The sequence below is a fragment of the Leptonychotes weddellii genome, chromosome 7, assembly GCF_054177405.1.
Source record: "Leptonychotes weddellii isolate Sample4059 chromosome 7, ASM5417740v2, whole genome shotgun sequence".
Classification (NCBI taxonomy): domain Eukaryota; kingdom Metazoa; phylum Chordata; class Mammalia; order Carnivora; family Phocidae; genus Leptonychotes; species Leptonychotes weddellii.
Genome location: NC_138375.1, coordinates 42,346,656 through 42,363,069, shown reverse-complemented (window position 1 = coordinate 42,363,069; position 16,414 = coordinate 42,346,656). Strand labels below are relative to the sequence as shown.

Genomic DNA, 16,414 nt, shown 5'->3' with positions numbered 1-16,414 from the left:
TCCCCTGCCTGCTGCCCCTACACTCTCCCCCTTGATCCCTCCATGGCGCCACATGGGCCTTCTAGTTCCTGAAACATGCCGAGGTCATTAGTGTCTTTGTGCTAGTTGGTCCCTCTGGCCAATGTGCTCTTCCCCAGAGCTTCACACGCTTCCTCCCTCACTTTATCCAGGTCTCCACTCAAATGTCCTTTCTCCAGAGAAGCTTCCTTTACCCTTCCCATTTGAAAAATAGATATAGATATAGATATAGATGATATAGATATAGATATAGATAGATATAGATAAGATACAGATATAGATATAGATATACAGATATATTTTAAAAAAGAAAAGAGAAAAAAAGCAGCTTTCCTATCACATTCTAGGACTTCGCTTTCCTCATTTTTCTCCATGTTTATTACTACTTGAAATTCTACATGTGTTTAAATTGTTATTGTCAGGGTGCCTGGGTGGCTCAGTCGTTAAGCATCTGCCTTCGGCTCAGGTCATGATCCCAGGGTTCTGGGATCGAGCCCCACATCGGGCTCCCTGCTCAGCGGGAAGCCTGCTTCTCCCTCTGCCACTCCCCCTGCTTGTGTTCCCTCTCTCGCTGTGTCTCTCTCTGTCAAATAAATAAATAAAATCTTTTAATAAAATAAAATAAATACATTGTTATTGTCTGCCTTCTACACTAAAATATCTCTGACAGCAGGAGCCTTATCTATCTCTTTTATCCAATCCTTGTCATACAGTAGGTGCTTAATAAATATTGGTAGGATGAATAAATGAATGAATGAGGCCATATAAGTTTTGGCAAAGACTGCTAGTTGTCCCCAGTATCCATTCTCCCCTTCTTCCTTTCAGTAATTAAAACCCCAGGTTGTAGTTGGACACAATACTGCCCACCTAAAGATGAGGTTTTCCAGACTCTCTTGAAGCTAGATGTGTCTATACGACTAAGTTCTGGACAATTAACGTTGCCATAAAAAATGCAGGATGCCCAGTTAAATTTGAATGTCAGATAAACAACCAATAATTTTTTTTAAAGATTTTATTTATTTATTTGACAGAGAGAGACACAGCGAGAGAGGAAACACAAGCAGGGGGAGTGGGAGAGGGAGAAGCAGGCTTCCCGCGGAGCAGGGAGCCCGATGCGGGGCTCGATCCCAGGACCCTGGGATCATGACCCGAGCTGAAGGCAGACACTTAATGACTGAGCCACCCAGGCGCCCCAACCAATAATTTTTTGATATAAGTATTTCCCAAATTAAAAGTTCAACAATTATACAGCGTTATTTGCAATAGCCAAAATATGCAAGATGTGCAAGTATCTATCAATAGATGAATGAATAAAGAAGATGTGTCATAGGGGTGCCTGGATGGCTCAGCCAGTTGAGTGTCTGCCTTCAGCTCGGGTCATGATCTCAGGGTCCTGGGATCAAGCCCCACATGGGGCTCCCTGCTCAGTGGGGAGTCTGCTTCTCCCTCTGCCCCTCCCCCTGTTCATGCTCTCACTCTCCCGCTCTCTCTCTCTCAAATAAATAAAATCTTTAAAAAAAAAGATGTGTCATATATATATGTACGTGTCATATATATATATGTATATATATGCATACTGGAATATTACTTAGCAGTGAAAAAGAATGAAATGAAATCTTGCCATTTGCAATGACATAGCTGGAGCTAGAGAGTACAATGCTAAGTGAAATAAGTGAGTCAGAGAAAGACAAATATCATATGATTTCACTCCTATGTGGAATTTAAGAAATAAAACAAATGAACAAAGTAAAAAAAAAAAAAGAGACAAACCAAGAAACAGACTCTTAACTGCAGAGAACAAACTGATGGTTACCAGAGGCAGGGTTGGGCGGGGGGCTTAGGGGGAGAGGATGGGTGAAATAGGTGATGGGGATTAAGAGTACACTTATGATGAGCCCTGAGTAATATATGGAATTGAATCACTATATTGTACACCTGAAACTAATAGAACTATGTTAACAATACTGAAATTAAAACAAAAATTAAATTACAGTTTTTGAGAGTCCAATCATTGTTTTAGTGTAGGTATGCCCTATTTAAAAAAAAAAAAGAAGTTATCAGTTGTGTTAAAATCAAACGCAGAGAGAGACCCAACTTGAAAATTCCCTGAACAAAACCAGTCACACAAGCAAAGCTTTATTTAGCTTATTTTGCAAGAAAGCGAGGCTAACTTGACCTGGGTCATTTCTTGCTCATGCCTCTGAAAATCATAAGCAAAACTTAAATTGTTCCCCAAAATGGATATGAGGTAACCACTAACCAATTTTCTGTCATTTAGGAAAATTCTCCCATTGGAACCGATCACTGTGAAGAATAGTCCCAGCCCCGCACAACACAAGCTGTTTTCTGACCCTAGACGTGTCCGCTTCATTCTACATTTTGGTTTCAGTGCTCCTGGTTTGCAAACTGTCTTTTTGGTGGGTGCACAATAAACTTTTACTAATTACTACTTCGGTGGTTGATTCATTTTACTTGTTTTTTTTTTTTCCTTCTGAGCTTCTGACAATGGTTTATCTGAAATTCAAATTTAACTGTGTGTCCTGTTTTTGTTTGCTACATCGCAACGCTATGGCCTATGGAAACATAAGGCAAAGTAATGTCTACAACCCCAAGGTCATGTCCTCACTTACCGGTCCCTGTCCCGCAGGTAGGAACACCATTCTAAGGGGCGGTGTGAGTCACCTGTGACCCCATGGCCCAGGGTAGCACTCTAGGACGCGGCGGAGCCAGAGAATGGAAGGAGCCAGCCCCAGACGCATGTGGTGGAACAGGGTCCTTCCACTCCCCAGGTCCCCCGACTAGCTCAGATTTGTAGATGGCAGGAAAACTACCTTTCACCTCACTAAAGACTCTGTTAGTTTGTTCCCCATTAAAGCAGCTAAACCGATATCCGAACAAACGCAAAATTATAAATGAGTTTTGGTAATTTAGGTGTCAGATACATCAGAGAGCCTCAATCCATGTTTATCTCCTCTTGTCCTCACTAACCGAGTTGCCCCAAATTTCAAGCCATGTTTGGCAGGAGTGTGGCACCTGTGTCCTTCCCTGGCAGCTCCTGATGCCCTCCCAGGGTGGGGCTGCAGGAATTCAGTTGCAGCAGAGGTGGGGTGCTCTCTTGGCCTCTGAGGGGGATGCTTCAGAGTTCCGTATCACGTCGCTCTGAGCTCTCCAAATGGGGTCATCTCTGGAAACCCAGGGAGAAGAGAAGGAACCCAAGGTCCTTCTGCACTGGGGCTCCCCTGGCTCGGCCACGGTCACAGAGGCCCAGGGCAGGGAGGAGCCTCCATGGCCTCTGGAAGTTCTTCCCTCCACTGCCCAGAGCGCGCTCCCCCGCACGTTCCCGTGGCTGGTCCTCTCCCTCATTCGGCGCAGCTGCAGTGTCACCTCTGGGGAGGCCTTCCCTGACCAATCCCCTGTCACCCTCCAGCTCCTGGCCTGGCCTGGTTTTCCTCTATGGCATCTATCACTGCTAATTCGTTCTTATATACCTCCAGGTTTATTGTCTGCCGAGCCCACTGAAAGGTAAGCTCCCTGAAGGCGCGAGATCTGTCTCGTGCTCACTGCTGTATCCCCAGCACCTCAAACAGTGCTCGGCAGTGAGGAAGATGCTAGATAAACATTTCTGAATAAATAAACAAATAGAAGATAGATATGGGTATAGATATGGTTACAGATACGGACGCAGACACAGATAGAGATATATCAGGGTCACCAACAAGTCAGACAGATTTTACCAGTGGCTTCCTTCCAAAGGGTGACCGGAAAACTGACAAAACCTCCATGTGCACAATGATGCTGATGCTGATGCTTCACTAGAGAAAACTCGGCCTCTTAGCGTAAGGCTTGCCTCCCTGTTGACTTAGGAACCTCTGCCGGGTAGAAGTAGTGTTTCTGCAGAATGTTAGCACTAAAGCAATCTGAAGTTCAAGCTCCTGGTGGGGAAAGGGACCCAGAGAGGGGGTAGGGTCATGTGGACAGTACCAACTGAGGCCTGCAAAGCACAGCTTACTTTAGCAAGCATCTTCTCATTCTTGTTTGTACTTTGCTCTGCACAACAGTTCTACTGGGCAAGTGGTGGCAAGATTGGTGGTGTTATAATTACCTTTAAATATAGTTTATTAGCCTCCTGAACTGTGCATTTCAAAATGGGCAAGATGGTAAATTTCATGTTATGTGTATTTTACCACAATTAAAAATAAAAAGTATATATATATACAACTATATATGTGCATATATAGTTATTAACGACAACCTTATTTTGCACATGAACCACATAAAGCTCAGGGAGGTTGTGACTTATAAAAGTCACACTGCTTGGGACTGGAGAAGCTAGCCTTAACATCAGGACTTTGGAGTCCAGCTCTGGACCTCCTCTACAAGGGAGATTGAACCTTCACTCCACAAACATGCCAAGAACCAACCTCAAGCTAGAAGATCAGTGCTCTGAGCTTTCCAAGGAGACTTCTTTTTTTTTTTTTTTTTAAGATTCATTTATTTGAGACAGAGAGAGTGAGCAGAGGGAGAAGCAGACTCCCTACTGAGTGGAGAGCCTGACACAGGGCTCAATCCTAGGACCCTGAGATCATGACCTGAACCAAAATCAAGAGTCGGATGCTTAACTGACTGAGCCACCGGGTGCCCCATTCCAAGGAGACTTCAAATATGCTGAGATCCATCACAGCTGGTCATGCCACTCCGCTTCAGAGGCCAGCCTCTTCCATGATACCATGCCGAGGGATGGCTGATCCAACAGACAACAGCTCAATATAGATCATGTGTCATTTACTCTCATTTTGTGATGATTAATTTGTTCGGGGACCAAGAGAGTTCAGTGGTTACATTAACATGCAAAGAAAAATTAAACATTTATGCGTCCTTTATCTCTTCATTTCTAGATAAGTCCTGTCAGTGTCTGCAAGAGATATTCTCATTGACATTGTTTATCTGTTCAACTTGACACCAAATTACACTTGAGAAACAAGAACTAACACACCGCAGTGTTTTTATACGGAAGTGGTGACTACAGGGGGCCAGATATTAAAGCAAAAAATATCTAGCCTGAGATTCTAGCGTAGCATAAACTCAGTGCAATATGACACCAAGAATCAGGCCCAAACAGGTAGGAGCTTAATAAAGTCTTCTTGGAAAACCCCATCTGGGTCCCTTGAGCCCCAGTTTAATATGCAGCATTGTGCTGGGGATGCAGAAGGGTTCCATTTCATGAGCCAGCTTTGCTCTGATGTCCACATCACTGTGTTGAAAAAGAGTCAGAGCGGGGCTCAGGTTGTTAAGCGTCTGCCTTTGGCTCAGGTCGTGATCTCCAAGTCCTGGGATCAAGTCCTGCATCTGGACTTCCTGCTCCAGGAAGAGCCTGCTTCTCTCTCTCTCTCTCTTTCTCTCTTCCTCTGCCTCTCCCCTCCTGCTCATGTTCTCTCTCTCTCTCAAATAAATAAATAAAAATCTTAAAAAAAAAAAAGAGTCAGAGGCCTCATTAGAAGAATTACAGTTATAGCATGGAGCAAATGGTCAAATGCGTGTCTTCCCGTCCTCCACCAACTCTCCCACTTGACTTAGGTCATGCTTCTCTCGTTCAGATGGGCTGCCCTGTGTCCACGCAATATTGGGCTTATCAAGGAAGGGCAGCAAAAAGTTTCACTTGCAACCAGAGACCTGCAATGGAGTCTTAGCTCCATCATTTACCACTTCTATGACCTTGGGCTAACTGAGCTTGTTTTCTCATCTCAAAAAAGGGGATAATAATATTGCCCAGCACATAGGACTGTTGTGTGACTTAAATGAGGTAACACATGCAAAGCACCAAGTGCAGAGTCTGGTGGCAATAAGAGTTCAGTGCACACGCTGATATTAGTAAATGCCCCACGATGTGTGCGCTGTGTTAATCACATAGCACACTTTCAGTATTTATTAGCAGTTATCTCAGGGTCATGAGGATAAGGGATCTTTTAGTTGATTTTTACTGTATTTTATTAAATACTAGTTAGAACTTATTGAGCACATAATATGTGCTAGCCCCAGTTGCGAGTGTTTTTATGTGTCTTAACTCATCCGATCTTCATACAGTTGGTGGGGGAGCAGGAACGTGCACCCAGACAATCTGGCTCTGCTACCTGCCCTCTTAAACATGACCCTCACTGCTACTGTCAAGGATCAGCTGTTACTTCTTTTGTAATCAGAAAAACTTTGTAGTGAGAAAAACTATTTTTTAAATGACTTAAGATGTTAAATACTCATTTTGTTGAAAGGTTATCAACTCCCTTCCGAATCTGTAAGAACCTCAAGACTGAGAGATTGACACTTCATTTATTTCAGATAAAGTTTTCCTGAGAACTACCCTACAACCCAGCAATTGCACTACTAGGTATTTATCCAAAGGATACAAACATAGTGATCTGAAGGGGCACCTGCACCCCAATGTTTATAGCAGCAATGTCCACAATAGCCAAACTATGGAAAGAGCCCAGATGTCCATCAACAGATGAATGGATAAAGATGTTGTATATGTGTGTGTGTATACACACACACACACACAGGAATATTACTCAGCCATCAAAAAGAATGAAATTTTACCATTTGCAACAATGTGGATGGGACTAGAGGGTATTATGCTACACAAAAATAAGTCAGTCAGAGACAGACAAATACTCCATGAATTCACGCATATGTGGAATTAAGAAATGAAACAGAGGACCTTAAGCGAACGGAAGGAAAAATAAAATAAGATGAAATCAGAGAAGGAGACAAACCATAAGAGACTCTTAACTATAGGAAACAAACTGAGGGTTGCTGGAGGGGAAGGAGATGGTGGGATGGGGTAACTGGGTGATGGGCATTAAGGAGGGCACATGATGTAATGAGCACTGGGTGTTATATGCAATTAATGAATCACTAAACTCCACCTCTGAAACTAATAATACTCTATATGTTAATTAAATTGATTTTAAATTTTAAAAAAAAGATGCTATGGAAAATAGAAGAAATGATGTCTTCCCTTCAGGGCCTTGTACATGTGGAAAGTGAATTCTTATTGCTAATAGCTGACATTCATTTAGTGCAGACCGTGTGCCCAGTCACGGTGCCAAAAGCTTTGCCCACATTGTCTCACTTAATCCCCATAACAAATCGATGAGATAGGTACAATTAATATCCCCATTGTGCGGGCGCCTGGGTGGCTCAGTCGTTAAGCATCTGCCTTCAGCTCAGGTCATGATCTCAGGGTCCTGGGATCGAGCCCCGCATCGGGCTCCCTGCTCAGCGGGAAGCCTGCTTCTCCCTCTCCCACTCCCCCTGCTTGTGTTCCCTCTCTCGCTGTCTCTCTCTGTCAAATAAATAAATAAAATCTAAAAAAAAAAATCCCCATTGTGCGGAATGAGGAAATTAAGCCTCAGGGTTCCAAGAAGGAAAATCTGCATAGGCTAACTGCCACGTGGCTGCCACAAGCAGGGATTTCTGTCCATTTTTCTTTTCCTCACTATCTTAAAAAGCAGGCCACTTGATAGGTGCTTGAAACATTCCTGGCAAAGTGAATACCAACTTTTTAATACATTGCCATCACTAAACAGCAGTGCATTTGCCAGACATCAAACTTTACATGGGCACACTTACAGAGCTAGTGAGTTCAAAAGAATCCCACTCTCTGAGTTTATGGACCTCTTCTTACACCCTCCCCACCAACACCTCTGTTCCCACCTGCAGTATTTGAAGATGGGCCTGAAATGGAGAAGACATGCCGTCTCTCTGCTCTCGCCTGCTAATTCTCAATTTCAAAATGTTCTATTATACCTGATTTATGGCCTGACAGAGCTCATTCTAGCCCACAACCTTGAGCTTGTAAAATGCACAGGGGAAAATTTACTAACGACCATGTTCATCTTACTGCATGGTAGGGAATTTTTTTAAGGGAAAAAACCTCAAGAAGCAGGGACATTTCAAACAGCCAATTATGAGTAACAATTGTTTGATAGCCGAGTGCAGTAGATCTTCCAGCTCATTCGGTTTTCATCTAATTAAATCTTTCATTTCCACGGGCAGCATGTGGTACATGCTTGTGTTTGCTTTTGTCAGCAGGATATAATCAATAGGAGAAATGTGGATGCATTTCAGCATTTATTAGCAGCTCAATTGGAAGTTGTTTTATTTTAATAACATCCTTGCCTTCATTCTGTTCAGGGTAAATCGACAGCTTTGATGAATAACAGATGAAAGAAAAATGGTTTACGTTATTCCATTAAGAGTAAAGAAATCAGAGAATGAAAGGAAGCTGAGAGAGAAATTGAAAAACACTTTAAAGCTGCATTTTCTTTGTTACAAAACAAAAGAAAAACAAACAAAAATGCCGGCCATTCACTCCAAAAGATCATCAAGTCTATTTGATTTCAGCTAGATATACCTCCCAAGACCATGGCAATAAATTCCCTTTCTGAAGCTTTCTACCGCTTTTATTTGCAGCTCATAGTTAATTATTCTTGGTTAATTTCCCCTGGAGCCGCAATACGGGTAACAAAGGGGCGAACCAGTACAAAATGTCATTTGTTCACCAGAAGTGAATCCAAATGCCCAAATGCTCCCATCCTCATATAGCAGGCACACTGGCAGAGAGAGGACACCTTAACAACAAACATGGATGCTCCACAATGATGAGGCATTCACAAGAGGCCACTGCACAGCATGATCAATAGAATTTGAAGTGATCTGTGGGCCAGAAGACCGCTCTTTGGAAATCCTACCTGGTATCGCCAACCATTCACTTGACAGCACCATGTGAATATCTCTCATCTAAAAATCTGAGTGTTTTTCCACAATGAGATACCACTTCACACCCATTACAATAGCAATTATCCAAGAAATAAATAAAAAAAAAAACAAGTGTTGGCGAGGATGTGGAGAAACTGGAACTCTTGCACACTGGGTGAGAATGTAAAATGGTGCTGTAGCCACTGTAGAAAACAGTTTGGTGGTTTCTCAAAATATTAAATATAAAATTACCATATGATCCACCAATTCCACTTCTGGGTATAAGCCCAAAAGAAGTGGAAGCAGGGACTGGAACAGGTTTTGTACACTCCTGTTCATAGCAGCAATGTTCACAATAGCCAAAAGGAAGAAGCAACTCAAATATCCATCAGCGGGTGAATAAATAAATAAAATGTGGTATATACATAAAACAGAATTATTCAGCCTTAGAGAGAAAATTCTGACACATGTTACAGCACGGATGAACCTTGAAGACGGTGTGCAGAGTGACATAAGCCAGTCCCAAAAGGACAAATATTGTATGATTATCTGAGGTTCCTAGAACAGTCGAATTCACAGAAATAGAGAGGAATGGTGGCAGCCAGGAGTCATGGGGAGGGGAACATGGAGTTTGTGTGTAATGGGTACAGTTTCAGGGGTAAGTTGAAAAAGTTCTGAGATGGATGGTGGTGATGGTGGCACAATGTGAATGAATGCCACAGAAGTGTACATTTAAAAGTGGTTAGGATGGTAAATTTTGTTACGTATATTTTGCCACAATAAAGATAAACAATACTTTAACCCTCAGATAAAGTCGTCCTTGGATAGTTCCCACCTGGGCATATAGCACATCCATTTATCCAGTCGCTCAAGCCAGAGACGCAAGAACCAACCCTGATACCTCCCCAAGCCCTGGTCACCCCCAGTGGAGTCTACTGCCTAAATGAAAGCCCCATCAGTCCACTTGCTGCCATGTCCTGCCATCTCCCTGAGTGACTGTCCTCTCTTCCCTGGATTCTCTACTGACCTCCTACCCAGTCTCTGGGATCAGCCCAGGCCCCGCCCCCTCCAGGCCGTTCTCCACCAGCAACCACACTGAGCTTTTACAGACAGACACCAGGTTCTGTCGCCGCTCACCCCCAAAGCTCCCGCTGCCACTGAGAACCAAATCGGGGCTCCTCTCCAAGCCTACCAAAGCCCTGAAGCTGGGGGACCCCCCCCCGCCGAGGTCTCCCTCACTCAGTACTTCTGTGTCTCTCTGTACACATCTCCACTAGCTCCTCAAACTCACGAGGGTCCATCATCACGCAGGGCCTTTGTCCATGGCACCCCTTGGCCGGGAACATTCTCCCCTCATTGTTTGCCTGGCCAAACACTCCTGTGACTTCAGGCCTCATCATAAACGGCATTCCCTCAAGGGTCCCTCACGGATGTCACATTGCAAAGAGCCCCCTGCTCTCCTCCCATGCCCTTTCTTCTTTGTCCCCATGGCCCTTTTTACACTTCTATATTTGTATAATCCTCCCCACCTGGGGGACTGTGAGATCCCTGAGGGCAGCACTCATGTGTGTCTTGAACCGTATTCCCAGCCACTCTCAGTATGACGTCTGGCACACAGTAGGTACTCACTTGTCGGGTGAACCAATAAGTAAAGGAATGCAGGTTCTTTTAGGTCATGCAAACAGTGGGAAGCAGAAAGCCTGCCTCTGACCCACACAGCCTCCACGTTTTACTTTCGTAGAGAGTCGGGCAGGCCTGTGCACCTGATCTGAAACCCACCCCACCTAGCCAACCCACATACTCGCTTCCAACCACTAGGTGTTGGACAGACACACCCAAAGGCCCTCTGGCGAAAGGGCCTGGCTTTTCCCGGGAAGGGGATAAAGATTTAAGCTTGTCGCCTGTCGAAGACAAGGTACCTGCTTGAGTTATTTTCTAAGATGATACAAATTCACTGACAAGTGCCGCCCAGCTGTTCCTCTTCCTGAGTTTTCCAGGCACGCTGCCTGCTGTGTTAGTGAGGAAATGCCTTGAAACAACATGACATCGGCCATACAGATGGAATGTGAACATGGGTCTGCCTTTGTCAAGACCCCCAGAGCAGTCCTGAACCCTTACCTCGGTGGCAGTGAGAAAACCTCGGCTCCCACACGGGTCTTCCCCACTTTGGCAAGCCGTCTTCCCCGAGGTAATGCTCCACCAAACAGTAACTTGGATGATGGCCAATGCTACAGTGATTATTATTGTTATTATGGACTCTATTTTATTCTCATTTAATTAGTAATTATTTTAGATTACATGGCTGAAGCGCTGCTACAATGAGTGTTTCCTGGCAGTCAAGGGCTAATTCTCCATCAAGGCGGAAATATGGGCTGTTTTGAGTTCAGCCATTGCAAGCTGTACTGATGAACGCCTCTCAGCGCCATATGGCGCAGTCTAAACCCAGTGTCTCTTTACAACAATAGTTTCACTTCTATTACCATTAAGAAGAAATATGTAAAGACTTTTCCCTCCGAACAGAGCTCCCGTGCTGGCAGGCCCTGGAGTATCTGGGAGAAGGAAACCCAGCAATCCTGCCTCACCCATCAGAGCTAGCCCCTCTTGGGGCTCCCTAGGGAGGCCAGGTTTCCAGCTAACATTTAATTGGCTATAAAACACACACGTCTTATGTTGGAGTTGATGCCTAATGAATCCAGGAACCAACCGCAGTGATATCTGAAAGCTGCGTAGCTAGAAGGTGGGTGCACACGAAGCAGGCTGTCTCGCACTGTTTTTGCATTCCAAACATTTAGGAGTAGCCCTATTTCCATAAATAAATATGCTGTCTTCAAATCACCGAACCTAGGGGGAAAATAAGATGAGCCCTGGAACCATCTTTTTGTGTCATGAAGTATGGAAGTGCCCAATGATGAAGAAATGTCAAGAGGACACAAGAACCAATTTGAAGTGGCTTCCACTGAGTCTGAGAAGTCGTGAGCATTTAAATAAATAATGATTGTGACAGATTAGAACCGCTTGGATAGAGTAGTACCCCATAAATCCAGACTGATAGAAACTGAGGCATAAATGAATGAGAAGAGAAAGCTCTTCTTTACAGCAGAAAGATAAGTAATAAATGCAGGAGAAATGATGGTATTAGAAAATCGCCATTTGGTAACCATTATAGTAATCTATTCATCAGGAAACATCAATGGATGCCAAACTCTAGTGGGTGAGAGGCTTATGCCGAAAGAGGTATTTACATAGTTTCAAAGTATCTCCTCACAAGATACTTATGAATCACAAAAAGACTTTATAGTAGAGACACCTGGCGGGCCCCAGCATCATCAGTGATCAAAGTTAAAAATACCAGTAACCAAGTAGACGTCGTGTGCCACCGGGTAGGGTGTGATGCAATAAAACACAGTATCTGTGACCTTCTAGCTCAAGCCATTGCCTGAGTCTAACCAAATTGAGGGAGAGTCTACAAAATGACTGGCCTACAATCTTCAACCCTGTCCATGTCATGAAACACGGAATTACCAGATGAGCCAACAATTTCACTTCTGTGTAAATACTCAAAAGAAGTGCAAGCAGGAACTCAAACAGATATTTGTACATCTGCGTTCACAGCAATCAAGAGCCAGTGGAAGCAACCTAAGAGTCTACTGCTGGATAAACAAAATGTGATGTATACACACAACGGGATAGTAATCAGCCTTAAAAAGGAAAGAAATTCTGATACATGCTATGGCATGGATGAACTTTGAAGACATTATGCTAAATTAAATAAGCCGATCACCAAAAAAGACAAATACTGTATGATTCCACTTACTTGAGGTACCGAGAGTGGCCCAATTCATAGACAGAAAGTAGAAGGGTGGTTTCCAGGGGCTGGGAGGAGGGAGAACTGGGGAGTTCGTGTTTAACGGGAACAGAGTTTCAGGTGGGTAAGATGAAAAGTTCTGGAAATGGATGGTGATGACGGTTGCACAAAAATGTAAACAGACCTAATGCCGCAGAGCATACACTTAAAAATGGTTAAAATGGTAAGTTTTGTGTTGTATCTATTTCACCAGAATTTTTATGAAAAAGAATTCAAGCTTTGGAGTCAAAATTGGGTTCCAAGGGCAGGAGGAAATTTTTGAAGGTGATGGATAAATTTATGGCACTGATAGTAATAACAGTTTTGCAGGTGTATACTTATCTCCAAACACATCAAGTTGTACACACTAAATATCTACAGCTTTTGGTATGTCAGTCATGGCTCAATAAAGCAGTTTTTTTAAAAATCTGGGTTCAAATTCTGACACTGCCACTTACTGTGTGATTGTAGGGAAACTACTTAGTGTCTTTGAAACTCAGATTTCTCATTTGTAAAACAGAGACAAGAATAGGATTGGCATGAGGCAGAGCCTAATACCTTTAGCACAGTGCCTAGCACACGGCAGGTATTTGATAACATTAGTACATCTATAAGTGCCCAGAGACATGAGATAACATGCCATCAATGTTTAAGAGAACTAAAGCTAGTTTGGTATGGTTGGACTATGTGGTGACATGGGAAGATTTTAGAATGAAAAGTAGGTCTTTTGTGCCAAGATGTTCTGAGGCCTGTGAGGGGTCACTGGAGGGTTGTAAACAGTGCAGGGAAATATTAGAGAAGGAGACAGAGAGGGAAAGGGGTAAATATTAAGCTCAGTTGTTGTTTTTTTTTTAAAGATTTTATTTATTTATTTGAGAGAGAGAGAGAGTGAGCACGAGACGGGGGAGCGGGAGAGGGAGAAGCAGACTCCCCGCTGAGCAGGGAGCCCGATGCGGGACTCGAACCCGGGACTCCAGGATCATGATCTGAGCTGAAGGCAGTCGCCCAACCAACTGAGCCACCCAGGCGCCCCTATTAAGCTCAGTTTTAAGAACACGGACATCTGATTATTTCACTCAGTCTGTTGGCTTTCTCTTCTCCATTAACACCAGTAATTAACACCAGTGGCTTAAGGGAAAAGAAACCATGCCACATTTAACACTCTCACTTTGCACCCCACACCCTATGAGAATGGGGAACTCCGATGTAAAGAAGGAACTAGCCACATTATAAAGTCAATTTAGGCTTATGCATGAACTCCAAAAAGACTGCTCTCTCCTTATCTCCCCCCTTAATCACTGGGTGGAGGGCACAGAGGCTTTCCACCATGTTCTCCATCTGTTCTCTGCCCCATGCCAAGCTTTATTTAGACCTTGAACATCTGTGAGGAGCAGGGCTGAGTCAGAAGACAGTTTTGCTCAGGTTACAACCTGCACCATTGGATGGTCCATGTCACACAACTCCTCTCATTTCCACATTCTAATGCGCTCATTTCCACCACTAACACTTAACATCATTCTAAACAGTTGCTCTCCATTAATTTTTCTCTCCATCCATAAGCCTTAAGTTATTACGTGAAAACTCAAAGTAATGAAAGTAGCCAAAAGAACACATTTCTCCTGGCTAAGCTGTATTGTTGACCTGCTTCTGCCCGGCCCTTTAAATGAGATTTATTTGGGGGGCGCCTGGGTGGCTCAGCCGAAGCGTCTGCCTTCGGCTCAGGTCATGATCCCAGGGTCCTGGGATCGAGCCCCGCATCGGGCTCCCTGCTCGGCAGGAAGCCTGCTTCTCCTTCTCCCACTCCCCCCTGCTTGTGTTCCCTCTCTTGCTGTAACTGTCTCTGTCAAATAAATAAATAAAATCTTTAAAAAAATAAAAAAAAATAAATGAGATTTATTTTGAATTTAACTTTTTTTTCTAATTACCTAGGTAATATATATTCCAACCTGAAAATATCAAAAGTATAGAAAAACACAGAAAGTAAAAATAAAAGTTGCCTATAATCTTATCAACCCGATGTAATACCCTTAAAATCTGGGTATATATCCTTCTAATTTTTTTCTAGTTTTCTTTCTATGCATATATTACTTATTCTTTGTTAAGTTGGGCTTGTGTACGCACTTAAAAACTTACCTTTCAAATGACAGCTCTTACCGGGGCAGGACGAGGGGAAGCAGTTGTGAGCTTCCTCCAGAGTTTCCCCGAGACCAGCTTGGCTGAGGGGCTCCAGCCGTAGTCAGACACCGAGGTGGTGCTGATCGGCCAGGGCCTGGGCACCAGTGCCCTTGGCATTGCTGGGAGCTGCCTGTCTTGGTTAGATGGTTCTGGATTAGGATTCTCCCTGGAATATCCCACCATTAGTTTGCATGTGGTGTCCAGGGACCTAAAATGCCTATCCATGAGAGCATTTGTATGTTATGGTGAATGCCGAATTTGGAGAAGAGTCACAAGAATCTGTTGCAGAAGAAGAAGACAGTGATGATAATGTTGAAGCTACTGCTGAATTTAGGTTTATGCCTAGTGATGAATGGACACTGGAGGCAACGTCCAGGCTTTGCATCCAGCTCCTGAGGATGAAGATGCAGATGATGACCATGGAGAAGAATAGGATATGGAAGCACCTGAACAAGGGCAGGGAGACATCCCTACATTTTACACTGATGAAGAAGGACTATCCCATTTAACACACTGGGGAGATGACAAAATGTGCTTTCTCAGGCTGTGAGCAGCCAGTATAACATGGCTGGAGTCCGGACAGAAGAGTCAGTAAGAGGCTATGAAGATGGCATGGAGCAGACCCTACAACCAACAGTTGCTGGCCAGGTTGAGGATGTAGATGGGGATCACTGAGAAGGATTTATGCTGCTGTGGGATTCTACTCATGAATGTAGGAAAGACCTTGGTGCCTCTTCTGTGGAGTGGATGTTGATGAAAGTCTTTTTCCTTCTCCAAAACTTACCTGAGCCCGTTCTTTTTTGAGACAGACTATATTGAGACAAAAAGTTGTCATGAGCAGAAGAAACTATGACCTTTATTAATAAAGACAAATTAACTTAACCAAGAGGGCATCTGTAGTTTATCATCTACCCCAAACTTTCTGTGTATAGGTCCCCTCTCAGGGGACCTCCAGTTCCTACCTTCACTCTACGCATCTTCTGTAACCCAGCAGGCCCACATGCTGAGACTGCCCAGGTGCTTGGAGGTGTAGGTAGACTGGATGGGAAGGAGGGAGGCTGAGTCTAAGATACACCCCTTTAGAGCCTAAGGATCCCCCGACCCCTCAAAAAGAAAGAAGAGATCTCAGAGAAATCCTGGCCTCTGCTCATTCTCCACAGGGTCTTTTTACTAATTGGGGACCCACATAAGTTCACTCGGGCATCTTTAGGGAGCCTCTTGAGAAACATCCCAGCCACATATACTACCACGAACACTAGTGCTTCTCATGGCTTTGCCTCCTTCCACCACGTCTCGCCAGTCTGTTTTGTTATAACGTCTTAGGTTATAGCCTTCAATGGTTAACCTCTTAGGTTGGTTTCCACAACAACAAGTGAAATTGGGATGATGTCCTCAGAGTACTTCAGATGATCATTGTTTAGTCTTTGTAAGAGTTTAACAAATAAATTTAGGTTTTCTATAAAAATAAATTGAATTAGGTTGCGGGCGGAGCAAGATGGCGGAGGAGTAGGAGACCTGGATTTCGTCTCCTCTCAGGAATTCAGCTGGATAGGGATCAAACCATTCTGAACACCTACAAACTCAACAGGAGATCGAAGAAAGGAATAGCAACAACTCTCTGAACAG

The 16,414-nt window shown here is 43.8% G+C and overlaps 1 pseudogene; it reads left to right on the top strand.

Annotated features, from left to right (window-relative positions):
• The first annotated feature begins 14,753 nt into the window (after nt 1-14,753).
• On the top strand, nt 14,754-15,484 carry LOC102729481 (methylosome subunit pICln pseudogene; annotated as a pseudogene).
• Nucleotides 15,485-16,414: the final 930 nt, after the last annotated feature.